General features: G+C 36.5%; 2 protein-coding genes across 4 annotated transcripts in view; one reads left to right on the top strand and one right to left on the bottom strand.

Moving 5' to 3' along the window:
* The window catches only part of LOC127072702 (proto-oncogene tyrosine-protein kinase ROS), a 369,768-nt gene that overhangs the window by 91,630 nt on the left and 252,689 nt on the right, over positions 1-25,449 (bottom strand). The window lies entirely within an intron of this gene.
* LOC127072710 (inactive histone-lysine N-methyltransferase 2E) overlaps positions 305-25,449 on the top strand; it is a 397,888-nt gene continuing 372,743 nt past the window's right edge. The window contains exons 1-2 of one of the 3 annotated variants that reach the window (XM_051013344.1): positions 306-803; positions 2,055-2,739. The gene's annotated coding sequence lies outside the window, so the exon portion shown is untranslated. Of the gene's footprint in view, positions 2,740-25,449 lie in introns of all 3 variants that reach the window. The other 2 variants (XM_051013345.1, XM_051013342.1) reach the window with 2 other exon arrangements.

The raw sequence follows: 25,449 nt of genomic DNA, 5'->3' as shown, positions 1-25,449 counted from the left end.
GTACGATTTTTGGGGATTATTTCGCGAAATAAAAAAAAAAAAACAGGAAAAAAGTCAAACCCTGATAACTTCGTGCTTCGTTATAACTCGCGATGTAGCGACATTCGATTCATTTCCGTCGGGCGAAAGGATGTAATTAATATCGTCGGTCTGGCTTTCGAATTCGCGACTGCGCACGTTCCTCTCGTCGTTGGTCTCTCTCGCGCCGGTCCTCGCGTCCTCCTCCCCAACACCTCCTCCACCTCCTTGTTACTCCGGCTCGCTCCAACCACCCCCTCATGGGGGTGGCTCTCGTCGTCGAGGTTCGAGGCTCTCAGTCGTGCCGGGAACTCGCTTCGTTGCGGGGTGACCTCTTCTCTTCTCGGTCAGGTACGTCGCGTTTTCCACGTCGAACGTGACACTTCTTTTACATTACCGATAAAAGACAAGTAAACAATGTTTTTTGCTTTACCGACGATCGACGCGTTATTTTTCTAACTCGTTCTTCCGCGTGTTATTATCGGATAGACTTCATCATCGTGAGAAGCGAGACAATATCGTTTTGTTCGAAAGAGGTCTGAGATTGATTGGTCCGAGAGAACATTTTTTTTATATCGAACAATTTAATAGTGTCCGATTGTTCAAGAATGTTAATAATCAGCTACCGTCGTAACATTCTTGTATCTATGTGATCCGAAGGAAATCTAGGGGAGGTCCTGGCAAGAACGTGTCGATAAGAGGAACAACTCTCTTGATCCTTCCTTGATCCTTACGTGTTTAATCGTAAAAGGAGACAAGTATGAGAAGCCAACCGATTGACCAAGGTAATAAGGAAAGTTTTGACCGCCGAAGGAATGTCTTAAAGATATGTGCCATTCTCACGTTGAAAGGGACGTCTCTATTTTCCTAAGAGATTTTCTACTATATCCATCTAGAAAAGTCCAATCGCGTTCTCTTGGACCCGTCGTAAAAAAGAAAAAACCGATATCCCTCTCTTTCTCATTTCTTCGATGTAAAAGCATCGAGCCGACCAACACGATATCAAACACAAAAGAGACAGTTCGTTGTTATCGACGTACGACCGAAGATCAAACGAGAGTTTCGTTCCTCGTCAAAGACTTGCCTCTTTAACTCGGAAATCCAGAGATTCTCTTCCGGTCAGTCGAACTTACGATGTGTGTCCTTCTACTGGGTTTCTATCACGAAGGAAAAAGAGGAATCTGCAGGTACTAACTCTCATCGTTACAAAGGAACACCTGTCATATATCGAACGTGTTTTATTTTCCAATTAGAAGAGACTTTTATCGACAAGGTATATAAATATCTTATTCGTGAATTTCTTTCAAAGCAATAATTAAAGACGCGATATATGTAGTACTACTGGTAGTACTACTACTGCTACTACTGTATAAGAGAGCAAGATAATTGAATATAATTAACGCGACTGATAAGACAGAGCAAGGGTTGCGACTTCGTTTCTCCTCAATTAGCGCATTAACATCTTATCGGTCATCTGCCGGTCGATCTCGGATTGCACTGTTACAATTTGAACTTACCGAGAGGACGTATAATTGACGTAACCGTACGAGAGAAAGAGAGGAAAGAGAAGAAGAGAAGAGAAAGAAAAAGAAGAAAAAGAAAAAGAGGAGAAGGAGGAGGAGCAAAATCGAAGGAAAAGATAAAACGCGAACTCGTGAGAGAGTTGAACGTGCTCGCCTTGCGTTCTTTGTCCGAGTGAGGAAGAGGGAGATAGAGCAAGGGAAAGAAACAGAGAGAGAGAGAGAGAGAGGGGGAACAAACGAAAGGAGTGAGAGAGAGAGAGAAGAAACGAGAGGGTGAAATCTAGGTGAAGCTCAACGAGGAACGATTGACAATCCCGTTTCATTGCAGTTTGCTCTGTTATTGTCCGCGCGTAACCTTAGTTTCTCCTTCTCTCTCTCTCTCTTTTTCTCTCCCTTCTCTTTGTCTTTCTATATCTATTTATCTATCTATCTATCTATCTGTCTCCCCCTATTTCATCTTCTTTCATGCACATTGAAACGGCTTTTAACGAGCTATTCTCTTACGCGTTAAAGAAGACAAGCGGTCCTTCCTCCGTTACTTGATTTTGAAATTTCCAATGGATGTTCTCGATCGATCGATCGATCGATCGATCGATCCGTGGGATGATTTAACGATGGTATAAAAAAGAAAAAGAGAACGGAGAGAAAAAGTGAGAAGACTGAGAACAGGGGAAAGGGGGAGAGGAAAAAGCATAGGAAGTACGGTATGACGGTGTATCCTATCGAAGGGACTTCCATCAGGATCTTCTTTGGTTCATGGCACGAGACGAACGATTTCGCATGAGTACGCTCGAGCCGCAAGCGCGGAAACTTATTCTACGCTCCGAACGATTTTCATCGTCATTATTTCCGTCTCCACGCGCGCGTGCAAAAGAGTGAGAGAAAAGTAGTAAGAGTAAGAGAGAAAAGGATAGAGATAGACAGACAGACAGAATCGCTGTGACTAGAATCAAGACGAGGGAGGAAAGATTTCGAAATTCTGCTATGTCTGCAGCGAGAAGGATCGATTGATCGTCAGATCGAACTTCGCCAAGAAGATAGAAGAGGTATAGGAAAAAAGTGAAAAAAAGGAGAAAGAGAGGGAGAGGGAAGGAGAGAGAGAGAGAGAGAGAGAGAGAAATAGAACGGATAAAGGAAAGGAGAGCATGCTGTCTTGGAGCACGTGACGAACGGAGTTGTTTCCTTTTGGCTTCGAAAGGTGAGCTCACGTTTTTCTTTTAGAGATTCTATTCTTTTTTTCTTTTTTCTATTTTTCTATCTTCCTTTTCTTTTCTTCATTCTTGAATTTACAGAAAGAAAACGACCGTTTCTCATTGTATTTCCGTGTTCGTTCTTGAGAACGAAGGGATGTTGGAGGAACGACCGGTGGTGAGATCCACAGTGATAAATGCACACTTGCTGTGGAATAAGAATTTCTTTATATATACGCGATGTCTTCTGTCGTGACCTCCAGCCTTCCGTCTCAACGGAATTTCTCGGTCTATTACTTTCTTACAGCTGGCAGTGGTGTCGGTGGTTTTTTTTCCAAATAGATCGTGTATCCTTGAATGATCAAACGTACGCTCAAAATATTGACAAAATCGATATTTATGAATCTATGTTAATGACTTTAATGAGTCATTCATTAAAAACTTTATGCGAGTTATACGTTCCAATATTTTGGATATTGAAAAAAGATTGTATTGCGAAGAAAGTTTGTTCTTAATAATTTGTTCGATAAACACGAAAATATTAAGGATAAACATTAATATTGTTTCATTAGACGTTTTAAGAATTTTTTTTATTCTACGATTTAACAATATACGCTTTATTTCAATCGATCTTGAATTCATCGAGAAATTCCGTAACAATTTCGATAATAACCAGCGAATATACTTTTCGCCTCGATCGATCAACGTGAAGCACTTCCCTCGGAGGCAAGAACGAGCGAGGAGAGTAGGAATTCAACGAAGTTCTCTTTGAAAGTGCTCGTAATTTAGCTCCTCGTATCGAGTAATGCTGTGTTACGAGGACATCGTCTCATAACGCCGTCTCATAACGCCCCGTGGGGGCAAGCTCGGATTTTCCGAAACGCTACAGTAATTTTGCTGCACCTGCGTCCATCGAGAAGACACGAGAGAGAGAGAGAGAGAGAGAGAGGGGATATGTGTGTAAAAGAGAGAGAGAGAGAGAGAGAGAGTGAGAAAGGGAGAGAATGTGTATATATGTAAGAGAGAGTGAGAGAAAGGATGTATATATATGTAAGATAGAGAGAGAGGGAGAAGAATGTGTATATGTGTGAGAAAGAGAGAGAGAGAGAGAGACAGAGAGGAAGGTCGACCACGTTATTAAGGGTCCCACGTCCTCGCTCATTACGCCACCTGAGAAAACCACGTCGTACGTTTTGGCTTATCTCCATTAGGCGAGCTGGAATTACATAGGCCCATGGTATATGTAAACTCGAACGTGTACATGTAGCGAATGACTATGGATATGTTCGTTCGAAACACGTAGGATACTTTAGAACCAAAGTGAGAATCGAAGGATACGATACTGTCGATGCATATTGTGTGCGAACGAGTATAATTGGGAGTCTGCATGCTACATGTGTATATGTGATGTGTATGCGCTGGAAAGACTTGTATCAAAAGAAGATATGGAAAGAACCGTATCACTTTAACAAGACATCCTTGATTACCTTAAGAAAACATCTCTAATTTATTAAGCTGTCTTATAAAGAGAAATTCAAAGCTACCTCGTATTACTACGATTCATATCGTCGATAAAAATAATATCCCTTGTGACATAGTCGAAGATAAGAGTTTCGTTACTGCCAAGTTATACTTGCCTGCCATGTATTATAAAAATGGACTACTCGATTGTAAGACGATGATATCGAAAGCGTCTCTCTTACTCACTCGCGTTTCTCAGTTATCTTACCTCCCACCGCTTCTTTCCTTTTACTTCTCGTTAGAGCCTCGGTTAATTATTTATCCGGAACCTGTCTGGGACGCGCCGCATGGAGAAACGGCCTGGTAATTAATTGGAAGTCAGGCGCAGTGGCTGTAAGTGAAATACTGCCGAGTGTTGGCCTCGCTTCGTGAGACAAGTTGATGATTCCTTCGGATTTATTCCTCATATTAGCTGATAGAATCTTCATTCTTTTCAACTACCGATCGATGTATGCAAGCATAGATAATATTATCATTTATTGCAGTAAAATATATCGTTCGTCTTAAGATTGCATCTATCGTGAAACTATTTACTTTATGTACTCGGGTAAAAACCAATTATACGTACTTATAATAGTAATTCGAAAACGTATTTACAACAGTATTTCAATTACCTATCACATTGAAATAAAATAATAGAATTCCTCGTTATTATAGAGTGAAAAATTAGTTGACGTAAGAGTTCGATCATAAAAAGTAGAATAATAGCGATTAGGATTAAATGGCAAAAGAAAAAGAAAAGAAAAAAAGAAAGAAAAGACAAACGAAAAATAGATAAAAATAACGTCGAACGGCTTGGTCATCTTTTCTTCTTTTTATTGTCGCGGAAAAATTCCTAATGAAAATTTTGGGAATAAATTAGGTACGATTAGAGAGTTATGCGATAGAAACGATTAGAAGACGCGCGACGATTTTACAGACCGAAGGCTTATCTACTCGCGTTACTTCGCTCGGAAGGCCATTGATCCCCTCAGGGTCAGTGCGAGGTGTAAAAGACCCCTTAATCAAAAGCTTCCTACTACCGATATTAGTCAACGTCATAAACCTTCCTGCCGCTTGGCGTCATTATTTAATCCGAACGTGTGGCCTACGCGAACCGCGACTTGTATTAACTCCGACTCTGCTTGGAATTTAGTGCTCCTCGGAATACTTTATCACTGACCTGGATCATTAAGGGTGCTCTTTTTGTGGCTACACCTCTTTTTTTTGTCTGTCTTTTGTATATGCGTAATCAGTGCCACTGTATTTTCTCCTTCCTTTCTTTCTTTCTTTCTCTCTTTCTCTTCCACCCTCTATCTCTCCTTTTTTTTCAATCTGTCTCGCTTTTCTTTCATTATTCAGTCTGTATTATCCATCCAGACGCACGAAGTACCTATATCTTACGAATGAAAAACAAATGTGACCGAGATATAAAATACAATTTTTAGCGCGTTGATCCTTTTAATTATAAGCGTAAAGTAGAATAATTATTCGGGAAAGCTTCTGAATACATTTATTTAATAACGATAAACTTTCTATGAAATTAATCTCTTCCAATGCTAATCGCGTTTAATGGAATTATTTGGACGTTAAGAAGCAAGGATAAAACTGGATTGTATTTTTATAACGTTATGTTCTGTTTCGGAGTGTTTATCGCTTTAAGTACTAGTCTAAAAAACTGTTACTGGACTTTCTATGTCGCCGAATAAACCAACGGCATCGAATGAAAAGTTGAGATGAGACATGATAGAATACGCGGAGCCTTGGAAATTGTAAAGGCAGCTCGATGGTAAGAGAGTAAAGAGGGAGAGGAAGGAGGAGGAAGCGATAGCCCGGAAGCGACCCAGTTCTTACTACACCGTGCGTCAGATAAATTGGATCCGAACAGTTTTACCGTAAAACACTCTGTTTCTTTCATCTATTTCTTTTCATTCTCTCTCCCTCTCTTTCTCTTTTCTTGTTTCTCTTTTCTACTTTCAACTTCGATGCCATCAACGGCAATCTCTATTTGTCAGCTTTGGAAAACTTTGATTCGATATTTGGAACAGTGACTTATATCGTGTTACAAGCACAAATCATCCGGTACATTCTCGTTAAGATCTAATGCTATCAAGTGGAAAAATCTATTGTTTTGGAAAATAAAAATTTTCTTTCATTCGTTGTAATAACATTATATCTATATATTTTTTCATTAATGTTTCATAGTACGAAGAAGTACACTATTCGATTCAAATCTTTACACTCCGATGCGTTCTCTTATCATGCGAATATGATACACAGTTTATACATAATGGGTAGATCGATTAGTAAGTTTATAAAAGCATGCGCGAATAAACTGCAAAACAATTAGTAGAGCAAAGTTTCTAGAATTTCATGAGTACATTATATTCAGCAAATTCATTCGTATTATATTCATAGAATGATAGTCGTTAATTGTTATCGTTAGATTAACGTACCAATGTAAATCATTACTTCGTTCTATATACATACGCTAAGTAGGACGTACGTGAATCAAGCATGCGCACGTTTGTACATATATACATACATCTGTGTGTATATATTATATACATATATATATATATGTATGTATATATAAAACGTATTGCATCTGGATTCGATTTAGTACCAGTACTTTATGAGTTGTACTTAACAAGATTAATTAACTGGATTTGGCAAGAGACTTAAAATAAACATAGGTATTCTCTCTTGGAGAGGTCGAGTAGAGGTTGTCGTTATTCGCATAAACGAACGTGGGTATTGTTGATATCAACAGAATAAATCTTGTCTCGCGTATCGCCTCAGATAAACTATTATATTTTTTCGAATAATATACGCAAAGTCCGTCGTGCTTGACTTTGTTTTTCTACGGCGTCCACGGTCTCGTCGAAAATAATAATATTTTCGAGATGCCGGACGAATTCGTCTCTTTTATCCGAGCACATTTCATCGCAAATCTCTTTATTTATTTTTCGAACTACGATCTTCCGTACCGTTTCTCCCTCTTTTTACTCTTTTCTCTTTTTCTTTCTTTTACTCACCTCGTCTTCTTATTCTTCTTCTCCTTCTCCTTCTTCTACTCCTTCTTCTACTCCTTTTCTTCTCCTTCGAATCGTCGTGGAAAGATCGTCGACTGTCTAGCGTGAAATAGAGGGTCGCCAACATGGTCGGCGAGCTCAAACGCCGAGGGTTGAACCTCGGTTAAAGACCGATCGTTAATCCAGCGTTAAGTATTATATAGTGGCTGCGAGCAGTGACAAGTCAATTTTATTTATGTATGTACCAGTTTCTCTATCTCTCTCTCTCTCTCTCTCTTTATATCTCTTTCACTATATCTCCTATTCTTTCTCTCTCTCTCTCTTTTTCTTACTCACTCACTTACTCACTCACTCACTCACTCACTCACTCACTCACTCTTTCACTTATTCAGCATCAGCACAGAAATACACAACGACCGGCTAAATATCCTCTCTCGGTATAAAGCGCTCGGTGCGACTTTACTCCTGAAGACGATTCTGGAGACGTTCCAAGCGCGTTCAACGCTCGAAGCCGAACGACCGCCGTCCCTTTTTCTTACTTTTTACTACCGTCTACCATCGACGTGGAAAACTAAATCTCCTTGCGATCCGTTGCCAGTACTTTTCTATTACTTTCCGGATCTTCTACTTCAAATCGAACGATGCTTTTCGACGTTCTTCTTCTAAGATTCCGATATGCCTTTTCTTTTTTCTTTTTCTTTTGCTTTCGCTTTATTCGAAATGGTTAATCGAGTAATCATTTTTATTAATCAGTTTATGTATTTTTTTCGAAAGATACCGATTCAATGTCGTGAGATCTAATTTATATAATGATATAATTATATATATATATATATTTATAATTATAACGGGGATACACGCGCAATAAAATAATTTTACGCTGACGATGTAATCCGTACGGAAGAAGAAAGTATACTGAGGCTTTACCATGATTATGACTCATTTCAGGATATACAAAAAGACAAACACAGCGCAGAATATAAACAAAATACTTTCGACCTCGGTGGCTCGTGCTCGAGTGACGACTTTCTGAATGACACATACATTTATTTTGGTTCGATATACGAAGAATTTAAATAAAGGTCGAACATCTTACGTCATCATCGAAACTACAGACCACAGTCAATAATTAACATAATATCGTCATACGTAATTTAACAAACAATTTAACAAAGAGAAAAGAGATAAGGAAATCAAAGAGAAAGAGAAAAGAAATACGCACGCTCACATATCGTTTTATCAACAAAGTTACTTATTAGATACGTAATTTTCTCTGAATTACTTCGAGTTCGGTGAAGCGAACTAAAAAGAAAAATGAAAGAAAGAAAGAAAACCAGCGAGCAAATAATAATTCTTTGCTGTATAAACGTTAAACGCGAGTCTAGAAGTTATAGGTATAGGAATACCGTGCGAATTAAAAATATTTTTTCGACGGTTGTTCTGAGAGCGGATGCTTTCAGTAAAACGCGAGGTAAGAGTGGCAAAGCGATATTACCCATGAATTAAAAGTACGGACTTCGCCGCGGGTCGAATATTTCCGTTAGGTGCAGCAGTTTCTCTCGAAGAGCACAAATATCGGTCTTGTTAAGCGAAGTCGCGATTCGCTCAACGACGGCCCTTGGCACTGGCCTCAAGTTTGCACTTACCGTATTAGGTTTCGTCGAGGAGGTGAACGTACCAGGCATGGTTACACAGACCCTCTCTGCTACAACACCGACCAGCATCGGTAATTATGGAAATGGTCTGCATTGATCGTGCCAACCTCTACGGTCTTATTCGAAAGTGACGGGAAAATAATTGCCATTTTTTTTTTACGAACGAACGACGATCGTTAGCGATATCTCTTTTTCTCTTTCTTTCTCTTTCTCTTATTTTTCTTATTGGCCAATCTGGATTTCAAACGATCATTATCGATTTTGTTGAAAACGAACGGAGTAGTTATGTATGTTTTTATACGGTTTCCCTGCATAATACATTTTTGATATATATGTATATATATATACATATATATATATATATCGTTTTAAGTAATTAACGTTAATTCGTTATTAATTTTCTTTCGCGATTTTTAAAAAGAGATTACTTTCGGATCAAATAGAATGTTGAAATTTGTTGCGATTAATACCACATTGATATCCCATTGGCTTTACAATCAAATACTTCGAATTCGATGCAGAGTTTTGTTTGACACAGGTCTATAAAAAGATTTAAAATATATTATATCGGGCGAGAGAAAAACAGTTTGTGAAAAAACGCGAAACTATTTACCTAATGAGACGAATGTCTCTCTCTCTCTATCTCTCTCTCTCTCTCTCTCTCTCTCTCTCTCTCTCTCTCTCTCTCTCTCTCTCTCTTTGAATTCTTTTCGATGACCCAGTTTCTTTCTAAAGGTATGTACACACTTCTGCTATAGAAAGTTCCTGCTTTTTATGAATTCAAGTTCTTCACGCCAACGCATAGCGATGTTTCTCGCGTGTATGACAAAAATGGAGGAAAAATAAGAAAAAAAAATAAATAAAGAAAAAATAAAAAAAAATAGAAAAAAATTTTTACATGTAAAATAGCGAGTTGCAAAACATAAGATTGTTTATAAGAGTTTGGTTTGTTATGCCGCATGTAAGATTAAAAAGTCGGCAAACATTCTTGAAAAAATTTTTTTCCAAAGAGGCTTTTCGGTCATATCTCTCTCTCTCTCTCTCTGTCCCTTCTCTTTTATCTTTCTCACTCTTACCCATACTTCATTCGCTTTAACCGACTCGTCTAGCGTGAAAACGGAGCAACGAGGCTCATTCTCTGGAATTTTTTAAGACTCGCCCTTAATAGAAAGTCCTCGAGGTTGCAGTTTCTTCCTCTTTTCATCATCCTCCTTCTCCTTTAGCATCATCTCGTTCTTCTTCTTCTTCTACTACTTCTTCTTCTTCTACTTCTTCTTTCATCCTTTTCACTCTTCTCCGCGACACTCGACATCCCGTTTTGTTTACAGAACGTGGTTATTCAAGGGTAGACTCAACTGAGAAAGGGTTCGAAATGGTAGAGGGAAGGGATGAGGAAAAGCGAGAGAAGGATCAAGAGAGCGACTAACATAAGATAAAGAGACAAACAGAGAGAGAGAAAGAGAGAGAGAGAGAGTAGGGAGAAAAGCAAGCTCGGCCTCCGCAATCAAACAACGATCACGCCCCTTAATGACCAAGTGACTGTTGTTGCTCCTCCACTCGTATCGGAGCTGTTTCACGCCGTGGGGTTGAAACAGCTGCGAGTGACACCCCCTTCTTGTGTATACTCTCTCTCTCTCTCTCTCTCTCTCTCTCTCTTTCTCAATCATTTTCTCTCTTGCTCTATCCTTATCTTTCTCTTTCTCTGTCCTTTACGTGTCTTTCTCTATCATATATGTGTAAATCTCTCTATCTCCCTTCTATACTTGATCCATCTTCTTGTACCTCTTCCTCCTTCTCCTCTCTCTCTCTCTCTCTCTCTCTCTCTCTCTCTCTCTTGCTTTCAACAGCGGTAACCGGTTCCCTCGTGCCGACACCCCACACGTAATTACTGCCGACTACCGACATGTCTCTCCTTCCTCTCAGAAATTTGCATTATCGAGCTTCACTGCTATCAGAACATGGTAGACAAAATTATCCTTCCAACGATTATTATTATTATTATTATTATTATTATTATTATTATTATTATTATTATTATTTTCATTACTACTATCATCATCATTATCATCATCATCGAAATCGTCATTATTACCATTATTACTGTTATTTTTATTAAAAACACAATCTCGCTTTCATTAACAAATAAAAATCAAAGTGATCGAATCTCGTATCACGATTTTTTTTGTTAGCGACGTTAATACGTCGTAAAGAGTCTATTTATTTTTCGGACTCCATATATTCGACTCTTTCGAAAAGAACAACGGCTTTATCTTTTGAATAATGCGGAGCAGTTTCTTTGGCTCTTGGCTTTGGTTGCACGATATCGATATTGCTTCTCCGATCGGTCTCGCCTCTCGACACGGAACTTCGTTCGAATAGGCGAAAGCAGAAATGACGCGGAACGGGATAATCCGTGGTAAAGTGAACGAAAAAAATGATTAATGGAGGGTGGAAGGAGAGAATGTTGCTCGTAATATCGGTGCAGAAACTACATCGCGACATTTATACGACGACGAAGTACGAATAAGTCCTCGGTTTTTGTACTCTCGCACTTTCTCTCTTTATTCTCTTCTATAAACGTAGACGCACGATTATATATCTGTCTGCTACTCTGCTTTAAAATTGTCATCGATATTTTGATCGTTACATTTTATCGTTCGGAATCCAATTGCATGCATATTTAAATCAGAATAAAATCTTTGGATACTATATCTTGATATTTTTGATATTATAGTGGAGATAGGGAAGTCGTAACAATTTTTATTTTATTCATTTCATTTTTTATTTCTTTTTTTTTTTTTTTTTAATGGAAACTGATATTTTAAGCCGAATAAAAATTGTAAGTAGAGAATATCAATACGAATCCAACGAGCACCTTTACTGTACCTTTTCATCGATATTTCATAAAGTTGTTGCCATAAAATTATTACAAATTGTGTAGTCTCAATATGTTATTTATGTTGAAGAGCATTGCTCTTTAAATGATTACAACTTCAAAAATGTATAAACGAAAATAGATAAATAAATAAATAAATAAATAAAAAAGAAAAACAAGAATAAAGAATTGATGAATGAATACATTGGCTATCGGATGGTTAAATGAAAATTGATCGCATTATTGCGATTACACTATTTGACTACATCGTTATAACTGATACAAATAAACATCAATAATTGTTCTGTTCTTCATATCAAAATTATTTTCTCTTTTACGCTCATTTCAGCGATAGATAAAGTCCACCTTTTAAACGATCGGAAGATCGTAATAGGGAAAGGAAATACTCGGAAGAATGTAAACAGAAATCGAAATGACAAATCGACAAATCGATGTCTGCCGTTTCTTCTCTATCGCCGGCGAAAAGACAATACCGCAGTACTTATGGAAATCATAGCTATTCGCGTTATCTCCGTTAAAATCCTCTTACGTTAATCGATACTTACGGAGTTCTCTTCTCAGCAACTCATTCGTTCCAATTCGAAATTCGCATTTGGATTATAATACGAATTAAACATCTCTGCATTTATTTCTTTTACCTAAAGTTGTTGTTTATTGGTATACGTCAAACTTTCCGTAAGTAAATAGTAATTGCCAGAGAAATTTAATGCTTAATAAAGTCATTAAGATCGAAAGTTATTGTTCTTTTATGATATCATAATAAAAAAATATATATATGCAGCTATATAACGGGCATATTTCTATTACTGTATTTACAAAAAAATGGGTTTAAAAATATAATTTCGTTAATCTTCAAACCGTGAAAATTTTTTCTTTGATATCAAAAGTCTGAAAGATCGAGATATTGAAAATAATATATAGACACTGTATATACCTATATATCGTACAATTAATTTTACGAGTTCTACTTAACGCGACTCGTTATTTAATCTTAATTATCCCCCTTGAATATGATGTTAAAGGACATTAGTCTACTTTTTTGAGCTTGAGATTTTTTGATTTGACTGAGGATTGACACGTTACATGAGTTAAACGAGAAGAGTATAAGCGAAGCGTCGAGTATGTATAGTAACTAAATGAATCGCGATAGAAACTTCAATGGAAAAACAATATCCTAGCATGTGTATTCTATCGAAACTCTCTACAATGATAAAATCGAATATATTGGTTGTACTCCGCATCTGTCGGTGGTGATTTTTGTTCCGATTTTACTAGGATATAGGTCGGGAGGGAACTTCCTCTTCTTCGTTCGGTCTTCACCGTCTGTTCGAAAACCATAAGACTCTATGGTAAAATCACCGTTATAGAGAGGAAAGAGAGAGAGAGAGAGAGAGAGAGCAGCCGTTGGAAAGCAGGAATGAAACTGATATCTATGTAAATCGGACGTATCTCTATGTATGAGCAAGAATCGTTGAGTATTTATATACATATGTGTTTGTATGCATATATGCATATGTATTGTACATATGTAAAAAAATATATGTACATATCTACTCAGCTATACTGTAAATATTTTCTCGTGTACGTACTACCTAGGTAAAACTACGATATCGTAGGAAGCGAATTTTTTAACTTTGTTACTTCGAGTAACCATCGGACGTATCTGGTACTACATAAGCCCGTGTTTTTCAGTGCGAAACGAAACTACTTGTCAGGCTACGAATCGAGTGCCTTCTCATGCGAACTCTCCAGTAAACATTGCGACGGTGTAAACTGGGTTATCGATTTACGATGTTTCCTCGATTTCGAAATCGAAACGAACTGTAAACTCATGTTTGCCAGAAGGAAAAACTCGTACTACTACGTTCGCTTTGGAATACATTTCGGTAGTACAGTAGGAAAGATGAAAAATGAAAAATCGAATAGGAGAAATGAATGTTTCGAGTTAACAGAAGCGTTATCATAGAATAAGAGAATAGTTATTAAATTTCAACCTATGGTATGTACGAAAGCATTCGAATTATTTATATTCGAATTAACGCGTCATATAAAAGTATATACGCAAATCAAAGAAGAATCTATGACGATGAGAATGGAGATATCCGACGATATTTTCTCCAAATATCTTTGGTAACCGTCGACTCAAATCGAACGATCGATTTACAATCGCTGAAGCGTACCTATGTATATGTATGCATTCGCGTAACGTGTCAGGACGACGACGACGATGAAGGGTAAGAGGAGAGGGTGAGAGGAAGGGGAAAAGGGAGGTTGCACGTTGTGTATCTACGACGCTTATCAACAACGAGTCTCTATCGCGTATCATGCGAGCCGCGTTTACAACGCGTTGGCCCGCGAACAATAGTGCACAAATCACCCGTAACCGTTTGCGTGCGTGGCCATTAACCATCCTGGCACGTATACGTGCGAGGACCCGCACGCCTATACTACACCTAAGCGTCGTCCTGCGAGCGAGCCCGCATCCGTTATCTTTTGTCTCCTCGATCTCGTATATTTGTCATAATCCCATACGCCGCGCCGTGGTCCACGAACGGATGATGCCTTCGGCTGCGTTCCTGTCGATCGACGTGGACCTGCCTGTATTGTCATTCTCTCTCTCTCTCTCTCTCTCTCTCTCTCTCTCTGTTTCTCTCTTTCTTTTTTGTCTCTCTTTTTGTTCTAACGAGAAGTTATTTTTCAATTAATAACCTATTATTGTTATTATTGAATCGATTTATGTTGTTTTATATATACATATATATTTTTTATTATATATTATTATATTAATATGTATATAAGAAACTTTATATAGTTTATTACATATATATTATTTTTAATATATTAAATTATACATGAATGAATTTAATGTAATTTTATATATGTATATATGCATATACAATAAATATATCGATGGAACTATCAAAGATCCAATCTTTCTTAAGCCGACTTTCGCGTTATCATCAGAATTATGACAATGGAATCATATTCAGTCAAACACGTGATATCGATGACGAAGAAAAGGAAGAAAAGAATCGGATATATGATTTCGCTTAGTCTCGATTCATCAGAATCGTTTTGATAGTTGGCGGATTTATTTTACGTACTACAAATACGAGGTAGATAAATTATTCTTGTTGAGATAGAAATTTATTGCAATTCGATATTAGAAAACATTCTCAAAATTCAAGATCATTCTTCGTGGAAGTCTATCGAAGGTATAGATAACGATTCCTTTATATTGACTTCTCCTTTATCTTTTGATATTTAGAAATTCTCGATTATTCCCTTATTGAGAATTTATTATAACTCTTTCCTTATATACGTTCATTTATATTTTCTAATCTTAATGTGGCGTACGTTGTACGATAATTATTCTATCTGATCGCGTTAAGCACACATCAATCTACTGTTTTGTTCCTGTAAATTGCAGTTATATAATCGGCAAGGAAATTGTAACGATAAAGCCATAAACTAGAGTTGATCGCGTGTCGTGACGAGTTGCTATTTTTAATGCAGTGATATTCAAAGTCGTTTCTTATGAATTTTTATAAACGTATGTAAGTTACAAAAAACGTATGTAATTAATGAAAAAAAAAAAACGAAAATTTATTACGAGGAGTGTTGATAAAATTTTCAATAGAAAGTTTTTGAAAGAATTTTATCATAAAATATTTTGATAAAATCCTTTCAAACGATTCACGAAATTACGTATGAGAATCACTGGCGTTGGATGAATGTAATCGCAAATTACAATCGCCATCTCACGCACTGTAAGCGTGAGACTATGAAATGCTTGTAAAAGAGCCAAACGAGTTGGAACGATATCGTATGCACGCAACGTACGACAAATATAAACAGACACTATTACATTTTCCTACCGTTTTAGCTCTTACGGAGTTGTAAAAAGTCATGTAATACATTTCTACATGGTTAGTATCTACTTTTCTCTTAGCAACGAATAGACGATTTATTTTGATAGTCACGTCTCGGTCAAAATTATTCGTATAAGCTGCATAATTATTTTTAAATTAGTCGTACCTGGTTAGATAATTAAATTAAAGTTGATAAAATCAAAATGCATATCGGACTTGGTGATATGATCTTATCGTTACGTTAATTACTCGTTATCGTTACGTTAATATCCGTCAAAAATTTAATTTTTCTTTTCTTTTCTTTCTTCTTATAAAGATTTATATCTTATCATTTCCTTCGATAATACTTTTAAATCTTTCCTATGATCTTATTGTCAATTATTTTTAATGAGTAAAACAATAGTTTATCGCATATATGGAAAAATAATTGATCTAAAGTGGAATGTTCTTGGACATGCGAAATAGTAATGATGGCATCGATCTTCGTGAACCTTTTCAGTCAGTAATTATCGATCTCGTCAAAAACAAGAGCTGAAATTAGCGGCTACGACACGTGCAGTTAAATGGCGCGAGAAACGGTGACATCGAGCATAACGGACAACGTGCGTGTCTCAAGTTTTTTATTGATGAAACAAGAAGGAATTACTAAAGCAAGATCATTTTAATTATTGCTGTTAATCACTCTAAGGGATTAATAGAAATAGAACAAGACGATTTAATGATAGTTATTTCGTACGTTTGATAAAAAGAAACTTTGTATTTCTCCAAGCACAGATATATAAAAAATATCATCGACAAAATTTCGTTGATTCAATTCGTTCTCAATGATCCATATCAATATCATATATGTTGTATTAAACAAGTCATTTTTTTTTCATTCGTAACATAGAAAAAGTTTTTCATTATTACGAAAGTTAAATTACTGTACACTAAAAGTTTACTTTTATTTTTTCTTCTTCGTTATTTCACGCACGTGTCTTATAGGACAACGATGAAACGAATCCGTCGATTACCATGAATCCAGACTACATTCTTATGAAAACAATAGTTATCAGTTCGATAATACATACTACTCAAGACACGATACGTTATGACGTTATCTTAAATTTTATCGAAAGAATATCATATCACCGGATATAGAGATTCCTCGTTGTATGTTGTAAATACCATACTAATACGAGAAAGAGAAGAAGAAGTTTTATCAGTTTATCAGTTCATAGTAAGGGTGTCGATTATCGAGTGTATCGACCTCGTCGGCTACGATTCTTGGTAGCAGAATTGGTTATCGGTTATCGCACATGAGCGCACCTTTGTCATCGTTGTGCAAACGCGCGTGATATGATAGTCGATCATTTTACATCGTCGACGTTGTATATCCTCCTACACTCCCCATAACAATGTCTTGTTATATCTTTGATGTATATCTACGGAGTTATTTAATGATATTAAATTTTTTCATTCGAAGTTTGATAACAATATGCGTTATACCGATAAGGTAATCCTTTCTATATCTTTTTTCTTGTTCGATCATTTCGAACGAATGAATCCTTGAGGATACATAAAAACCTACGAAACTTTGTGTACTACGGTTGAATTCTTTGTGTGAAATCGTTTGAATCACGACTGAGGGGAGAGAAAGGGTAATACAAATGAAAAAAAATCGTTCCTCACGGAGATATAAAAAATTCGAGAAGAAGAAAGCAGAACATGTGCAGAGCCTCTCGTAATTTATTAGCGTAGTGCGTTTGGATGTTTCATAGGGAGGAGAAGGCCGGCAATGATAGGAGTAAGTAACGATGCTGTGAAAATTAACCCCGTTCCCGTATATTCCGTATATCCGGTCGCATATGGTCCAAAACCGTAGTAACATTCCGATATTTACTTTTCATATGGCTGCGTATAGCGTGATATATGGGCTGAGTTATAAATTATTTGTAAAAAAAAAAAGTTGGAAGACTTTAACGGTATTTATGTAACGGATATATGGTATTTATAAGCCAGTTACCTGATACGTGGTTTTCCTTTTTACGAAACAAAATTGATGCTCTTTTTGTAAAAATATTCATAAATATACATACATATGTATACATACATATACATACACATGTATACCTATATAGATATCCATTATTACAGATTTCTTGGATTTTTAAATCAAATCTACGGATAAATAAGATTAATAAACGTTGCGTTAAGAAATAGAAAAGTTCAGATAGACCTTTTAAGTTTGAATGTTACTTATTTATGGTGATAATCGAATGAAAGGAGATATTTTCATTAAGGAAAAAACATTTGGAACGTTTCGAAAATAAGCGTTCGAAAGAAGAAAGATCTTTTATTTGGCACCCTTCGTTACTTGGAGAGAAAAACAAGTTTAAAAAACAAGATGTCCTCGTTCTCCTCTCTTCGTTTCATCACTCTTGGCTTATTACGAAGGCGACGAAGAGTCGACGAATCGCGTCGATCCTCTCGACCACCCTCTCTCAACTATCCTCTCGTCCAGCATCCAACGCGTGCTCTCTTTTCTTTCGGTCCGCCGGGCAAACAGCTTGAATAAACGCGCGTGATTGGATCCGATGTATGCGCATCTGGCTACTAAATGTACGAGAAGGGAAGGAAGGGATGAATTTTTTTCTGTTTTGTTTTTTTTTGTTTTGTTTTGTTTTTTTTTTTTACTCGTGAAGCGCGTCAACGCGATGCACCGTGCAGCTTTTCGACTCCCCTTTAAAGTCCTACCTCTCATCTCTCTTCTTCTTCTTTCTACCATTTGGTCTTCGTTCGAAAATGCGCTCTTTCTCATACGTAAATTCGATCCTGACATTTCTCACATCCTCTCTCTCTCTCTCTCTCTTTTCACTTGACAATTTCATAAGTTGAATGCACCCCTATTTCGAACAATTTATTCGTGGCTCAAGTGTCGAATTATTATTATTCTTTATAGTCCTATTTTTTGTAGTGTTTTTAAGTAATGAATAAAATTAACAATTTGAAAGTGTCCTTGTTAAATTGTTTTCTTTCTTTCTCTTTTTTTTTTAAACTTTCTTTACTTAAAAACATCACTGAATCTATAGCATTATACATAGCAAACTTAATGTAACGCGATGGATCAAACTAATAACATTGCGTACAATCTCATTTTTTTTTTTTTTCATTTTTTTAGTATAGAAAGAATCGATCGTACGCGATGCGAAATATTGATTAAAACTATCGTCATTCGGTGACGCATATAATCGAGTAGGGTTCGTCACTCTCCTCGTTTTTCGGGGTTGTCACATAACCATTTTTGAAGCGACACAGTCAGTGTAAAATCTCTAATATGATTTATTATCGCGAGTGGGCAAAGTGCGGATGATTAAAAGCGCGTTTCGCCGACGGCAAGCATTATCGGTAATAGGGTTAATTAGTATCCTACCGTCCGAAAAGTTTAGTTAATTGATCGATCCTTTGTAATAATCATTTTATCCGATTGAACGTGGGTTTCGACATACATATTATACGTATAGTATGTAATAGTTATGGATTGAAAGGAGAGATAAAAAATATTTTGATCTATGAAGCACCACACGATTTTTTATCTACAAATGGAGAGGACAAAAGTACGAACAAAAGTTTTTATGAAAGAAAAGCTATTGAAGATTTTAATATAATAGGCTGAGCATAAATTAAAATTATGATTAAAATGCTTTTTATGTTATGCTTTTGTAAATCTGGACAATCAGAAATCCCAGCAATTTTCACGTTTTGATTCTCTCTCTCTCTCTCTCTCTCCCTCTCTCTCTCTTTCTCTTTCTGATAGCGAATAAGGGGTGGCTCTACCACCGACAGCGAGTCACAATAATATTAGATTACCCACCCCATGCTTGACTCCCTGCTAGCAATCTCACCGTTTTTACACCGTCTCTCGGAGAGTCATCCGTCTCATCCGACCCCCTGACCTTTTCTACTCCTCCCACTCCTTTTCCTTTTCCATCTACCACTACTCTCCGCTACTTTCGACTAGATCGTGCACGACGGGAAAGGGAAAACAATCTTTGGTGGAATAATTTATCGGCGGCGAGCCGAACTTGGCGAGAAAACGAGCAGAGACCAAGGACGTCCTGTTATCTATCACTTTGGATTGCTCCGTTCCTAGTTTTGTATCTATGTGCGTCTGCATTTGTGTATATATATATATATATATATATATATATATATATTTTGTGAGATCGAAAGGGTATGCGTTTTTGGCCGCAGTTATTTATTCTATAAGATTTTCAACGATTGGTGTTACTTGACTATTCTTGACGATTTATGTATTTTTTTTTTTTTATTTTACTTCATTTTCTTTTTTATTTGTTTCCATCAACATTCATGGCCGATTTCATCAAATGGTATTGTTCATCGTTGATAATTAATATCGACACAAGTGTTTTTCTGGGAAACAAATAAACGAATTGTCCATGACCATTTCGTTTTTCTGTTTTGTGTCAAACATTCGATGGAACCTTTGTCTTCGAAAAAAATGTTTTTTCTACTTGCGCGTGCATGTATGAGTTAGAAAGAGAGAGAGAGGAAGAGAGAAAGAGAAAGAGAGGAGAGAGAGAGAGAGAGAGAAAGAAAAGTACGTCGCACTCCGTCAAAATTCAATTTCGATTCGTAGCAGAGAGCACTTCTAACGAAATTAGATTCGCTGCGTGGGGTCGAAGGATATTGCGTGTCAAAATATTTCGTCGGAATTCGCTTACGACTTTTCATAAATTTCCAATTATTTGACAAAGTTCGCTAAGATATCGTCACCTTTTTATTCGATACCAAATTATCGATATGCGACGATAAATTTCGTAGATAACGACGGAGAATGTTCAAAAGAAATGTTAATCGATTTATGAATAAGAAAGCAAGTTATATGAGAGATAGTAACGTAGATGCCATCAGTGCTCGTTGACAGTTCGATATAAGCTGAATAACGGTCTGGTGACTGCGAAAATCGTTAATATGATTTACGAATCGCGAAATATCGTTTGTTATTGTTCATGCGGTCCGTTGATTTTCGATTTTACGTTTTATGCGAATACACGATTGTAATGGACTTGGGAGTTATCAGTTTTTTTATTTTTTTTTATCGATATATCGATATATACCAATTTTTTGCATTACGTTGTTCAATAAGAATATTAAATTTCGAAATAGAAAAAGGGAGAGAATAAAATAGATATCGATAAAAGAATCGAAAATACGATGTATTCTTCATTCTCTCTTTCCATTCATTTCGAGAGATCGAAAGAGGAATCGAAAGATATCGCGGGAGAACTAATCAACGTGAGCCTGAAACGATTTCCTTTTCTCTCTCTTTCTCTCTTTCCTTTTCTCCTTCTCTCTTTTTCCACTCTCCTTTCCTTTTCATTTGCTCTCTAGGGGAATAAAAAATAGTTTCGGACGATAATATCGGCGAAAAAGGCGGAGCTCTTCACCCTTCGTGCGCGCGTTCCCTTCGAACGGTCTTAAATCGAGAACGTTTCTTTGATCCATCGTCGATTAAATGAGAGTTCCTATCTTTTGTTTTGTTTTATTTTTTTTTTCGAACAACAATTTGTTACAAAGGAAAAAAAAAGAAAATAATTTGAAATGGCGATCGTATTGTATAATTATTAACTATCACATATGTATTTTGGAAATCTGTTTTCTTAAATTTTTAATATTTCTTTATATATTATGTGATGTAGGAATCTTTTTTAATAAAACAGATTTTATACATACATACATACATACATGCATATATACATACATATATATATATACACACACACATATATATATAAAACAATTATAAATACATTTTACAAAGAATTTGAACTATTCCTGCTTCTGCTTTTTACTTTTTAAAGTTGAAGAAAAGTTGAAGATTGACATATCCGTTTAATTAAAAAATTCGATCGTAAAAAAAATTGGCCAAAGTGAGGGCCAGTAAATTCTTCTTTTGTGAAAATCAATTTCTATCGAAAGGCACTCGATAAACGAGCGGGCAATCAATGCAAACTGGGCTGACCATCGAATTGAAAGTTCTTAGCGACTCTCGTCACTTTCATTCGTTTTAACAGTAACAGTAGTTGCTGTCGATGCTAGAAATCTACGCCACCAGCATTAACTGGTACCTCTACTCTCTCTCTCTCTCTATCTATCCTGCATCTCCATCGAGGTCATCCATTCACACGCTAATTCGTGACTCAGACGAGCAATTAATCAAGTTCATTCACATTGAGCGCTCGCCTCATCGCCAGGACTTCGCTTAACTTCAACGTTACGATCAATTACGTGAACTCACCACGTGCCTGAAACCTCCTCTGCGCTTGATTTTACACAGGGTGTTCCCATAATTCCTTACGAACTATTATCCGTAACTGGATAACGTAGCATGAGAAATATCACTGAAGGAATATTTACGAGAACGCATCCGAAAATATTACTCTGCATTCTTTCTCTTTCTTTGAAGAATTTTACAGTTGTTTTATGATCGAACGAAAATAAGGATATTATAAACTTATTTTTCTCTTTTCCTTTTCTTCGCTGTAAATCAGACGTCTCAAAGATTTTTAATTACGAGCAATTATTTTTATTACGAGCCAATTCATTCGCAAGGCTATCTATAGATATAATTTCTTCGAGTTCAACTTTAAGTTTTTCGTTTTTCTAAATCGTGTAAAATAGGTGAATAACAAAGATATGAAAAATATAGAAATCAGGAAAATAGGAAATGTTTGGTAATGCGTAAACGATTATTTGATAATTTTTTCTATAAAGAATAACGTAACACCGTACATATATGTACGGGTATATAATAAAGGGATGTGTCGAGAATTTAAAACTGTCGAGCGTATGACATCGGTAGAGAGTCGTTTTACTACAAATTACTGAACATACGTATCGCTTATGGTGGTAGTCGAGTGGTGAGTATATGAATGACGTGGCTGAACTTTGCCATTGGTAATGTTACTTTAGGAACTCTCCAGACATCAGCTGCTGTTTGTTAAACGTCGCTCAACTTGTCAGCATGATCCTTTGCATTCTTTAACGTTGTCTCTATAAAACACTATATATATATATATACAGATATATTTATCGAGAGTAGAAAAAGCTAGAATAAGCGCGACGGATTAAGATTCTTCTAACAATATATACGGATATTGAAGAAAAATTTTTTAAATAAATTCAACTGCGAAGAATAAAAGCAAGCAAAAATTTGTTCACTTTGGTATTTAATAAAAGATCTTCCCTCGCTTTATAACGAACGATCCACATATAAAAATAAATAAAATTCTTTCCGTAAAGCGGATAGAGCTGCAAGAATCTAATCGCTCGACATCGTCGAACGTGCAGTCGAGTGAACAGAGAAAAGAAGAACGAACGTAACAACGACGCGAGAGTTCGTCTGGATGACGTTGAAAAGACCGAAACATGGCTAAAAATACCGTCGGCTTTTCTCTCTTTTTCTCTCTTTCTTTCTCTTTCTCTCTTTCCCTCTCTATTCCTCTTTTCCTACTGAGCGAAGGCGAAGTGGAAAAGAATTGGCCAATGTCGTTGTACGATTCCGCGGGAATCGTTCCCTCGACGACTAAATATATCAGGCCATGCGAGTATAAATATTTATAAAATAGTGTCGGCAGATGGTGACTGGCTTTAGTTACGTTGCCGTTGAATCGTGTCACCGATTTACGCTCTTCTTCCTCTCTCTCTCTCTCTCTCTCTCTCTTCCTCTCTTACTCTGTTTTCCTATCTTTTTCACTATTTCCTTTTTTTGCGTCTATTTAATGGCACTTGCCACGCGTGCGAATGAGAAAATGTTGCACAAAATCGATGACGATCGTATAGTTCGCTAATTTATAGTTTTATCGGACACATTTATGTCGTTGGCATGAATCGAAAAACTCTCTAGGAAAAATTCAACTCTATAATAGTTTGGCGCGCATATAAGGTATCGGAACAATTCAATCGAGCCTAGTTACAGTGAATCGATAAAGGTGAATCGTAAACGATCGATTCTATTACAATTTTTTATAAACATCGACTAAATTTTACTAGTATCTAGGTAAAATAAATAGTAGGTGATTTATGTAATTTACGATAAGATCATGCATAGAATACACATTTTTTTCTGCGCGTGTGTATGTATGTTTTTTATTTTCTCCTTTTTCTTTTTTATCATACTTTTATCTCCTTGCATACGCTTACTCGCGCTTGTTTGAAGAGAAAGAGAATATGTTTGTTCAAAGCAATTCGTTGGATGGCTCAGACATTACCGTTACTATGGACCAAAAAGAACGAGTTTTCTCTAACTCATTCTCTCTCTCTCTCTCTTTCTCTCTCTGTGATTTTTATCGTGAATATGTATACTCATTAATAATTTATATCAAAGTAACCCCGTTAAACGTAAATAAATATACTTACACGAATATACAGAGATAAAGCATTTTCTCGATTTTTATACTGGTGCCAATCGGTCGGGCCATCTGTTATATCTACACGAATTTCGGATGAGAGAATTCAGTCAACGTAGGTATCGTAATTTTTAATCTCTTGAGAAGCGTAAAATGGAGTCCCTTCTATCCGCGTGTTTTTCGTTCTTCGAGAAAATTCCACTTCCTTCACTCTCTCTCTCTCTCTCTCTCTCTCTCTCTCTCTCTCTCTCTCTCTCGCTCGCTCGCTCGCTCGCTCTCTCTTTCTCTTACACTCACGAGTTCGCAATTTTCGTAGACGTCGGGCAACCTGATACGCGTCTGACATCGCGTTAGACTTGATGGAGATTTCTCTTTCGTCCTTTTTTCCTCTAGCGATATCCATGGAAATGCACTTTTAATAACGCTCTTATATATATTATTTTTCTAAATTTGATACCTCCATTAGGAAACATCTTGGTAGAAAATTTGCAACGTTATGCCGAAAAATATTGTAACGTGTAATAAATATTTTTGATACAAGATGTAAGTTTTAAAAAGTTACTTATCTAAAGTGTAAAAACGAAAGCAATATGGAAACGAACGATTAAATTTTGTTATCTCTTAAAATCCTTTGATATTTTCTTACTTATTTTATTACTCTTATAGAGTTTATCTGATCGAGAGAGAAGGAGAAAAAATGTAATGCACGTTTTTTTTAGCCTTTACATAGAAAAAACCTACGTTTTATCGCATCCGTGAAAGCTAAGGAGACAGGGAAAAATTGAAAGAAGGGCACAGGAAGGTTAACAACATGGAAAAGTTCTTGACGGGAGAGTAGAAAGAAGAGAAAAAGATAAGCTTATATCATTAAGTACCTTTATCTTTTGCTTGATCCGAAAGACCCGGAACTTTCGTCTCATTTTCATCGTAATTAAAAGTTACAGACGATACAAACGTTCTTCTTCATCACCAAGTACGTACCGATTCGTTCTTTTCGTCTATCTCTATCTATCTTTCTCTTTTTCCTTCGCCAAATTTTTTTTTTCATTCGTTATACAATTTATTCACGTACGTTCGATGAATTCATCTCTCTCTCTCTCTCCCTCTCGTTTTTTTTCGACAGTCAATCCTTTCGATTCAAATTCACCTAAAATTTTGTCAGCACGGTTCTATTTTCAAATTGATTTGATAAAATCATTCGTACCAAAAGAATTTCATTTGAAATGTCATGCATTTTATTTCCCTTTGTTTCCACGTGTTCATAAAGCACGATTCGAAAATAATTATTTTTCTCGCAGACAGCATATATCCGATGGTCGAAATCGTCCGGGATCCGGAGATTTGTGCGT

Source organism: Vespula vulgaris, chromosome 2, assembly GCF_905475345.1.
Source record: "Vespula vulgaris chromosome 2, iyVesVulg1.1, whole genome shotgun sequence".
Classification (NCBI taxonomy): Eukaryota; Metazoa; Arthropoda; class Insecta; order Hymenoptera; family Vespidae; genus Vespula; species Vespula vulgaris.
Note: the sequence above shows the minus strand (reverse complement) of the source record. Positions and strands in the feature narration are given on the sequence as shown.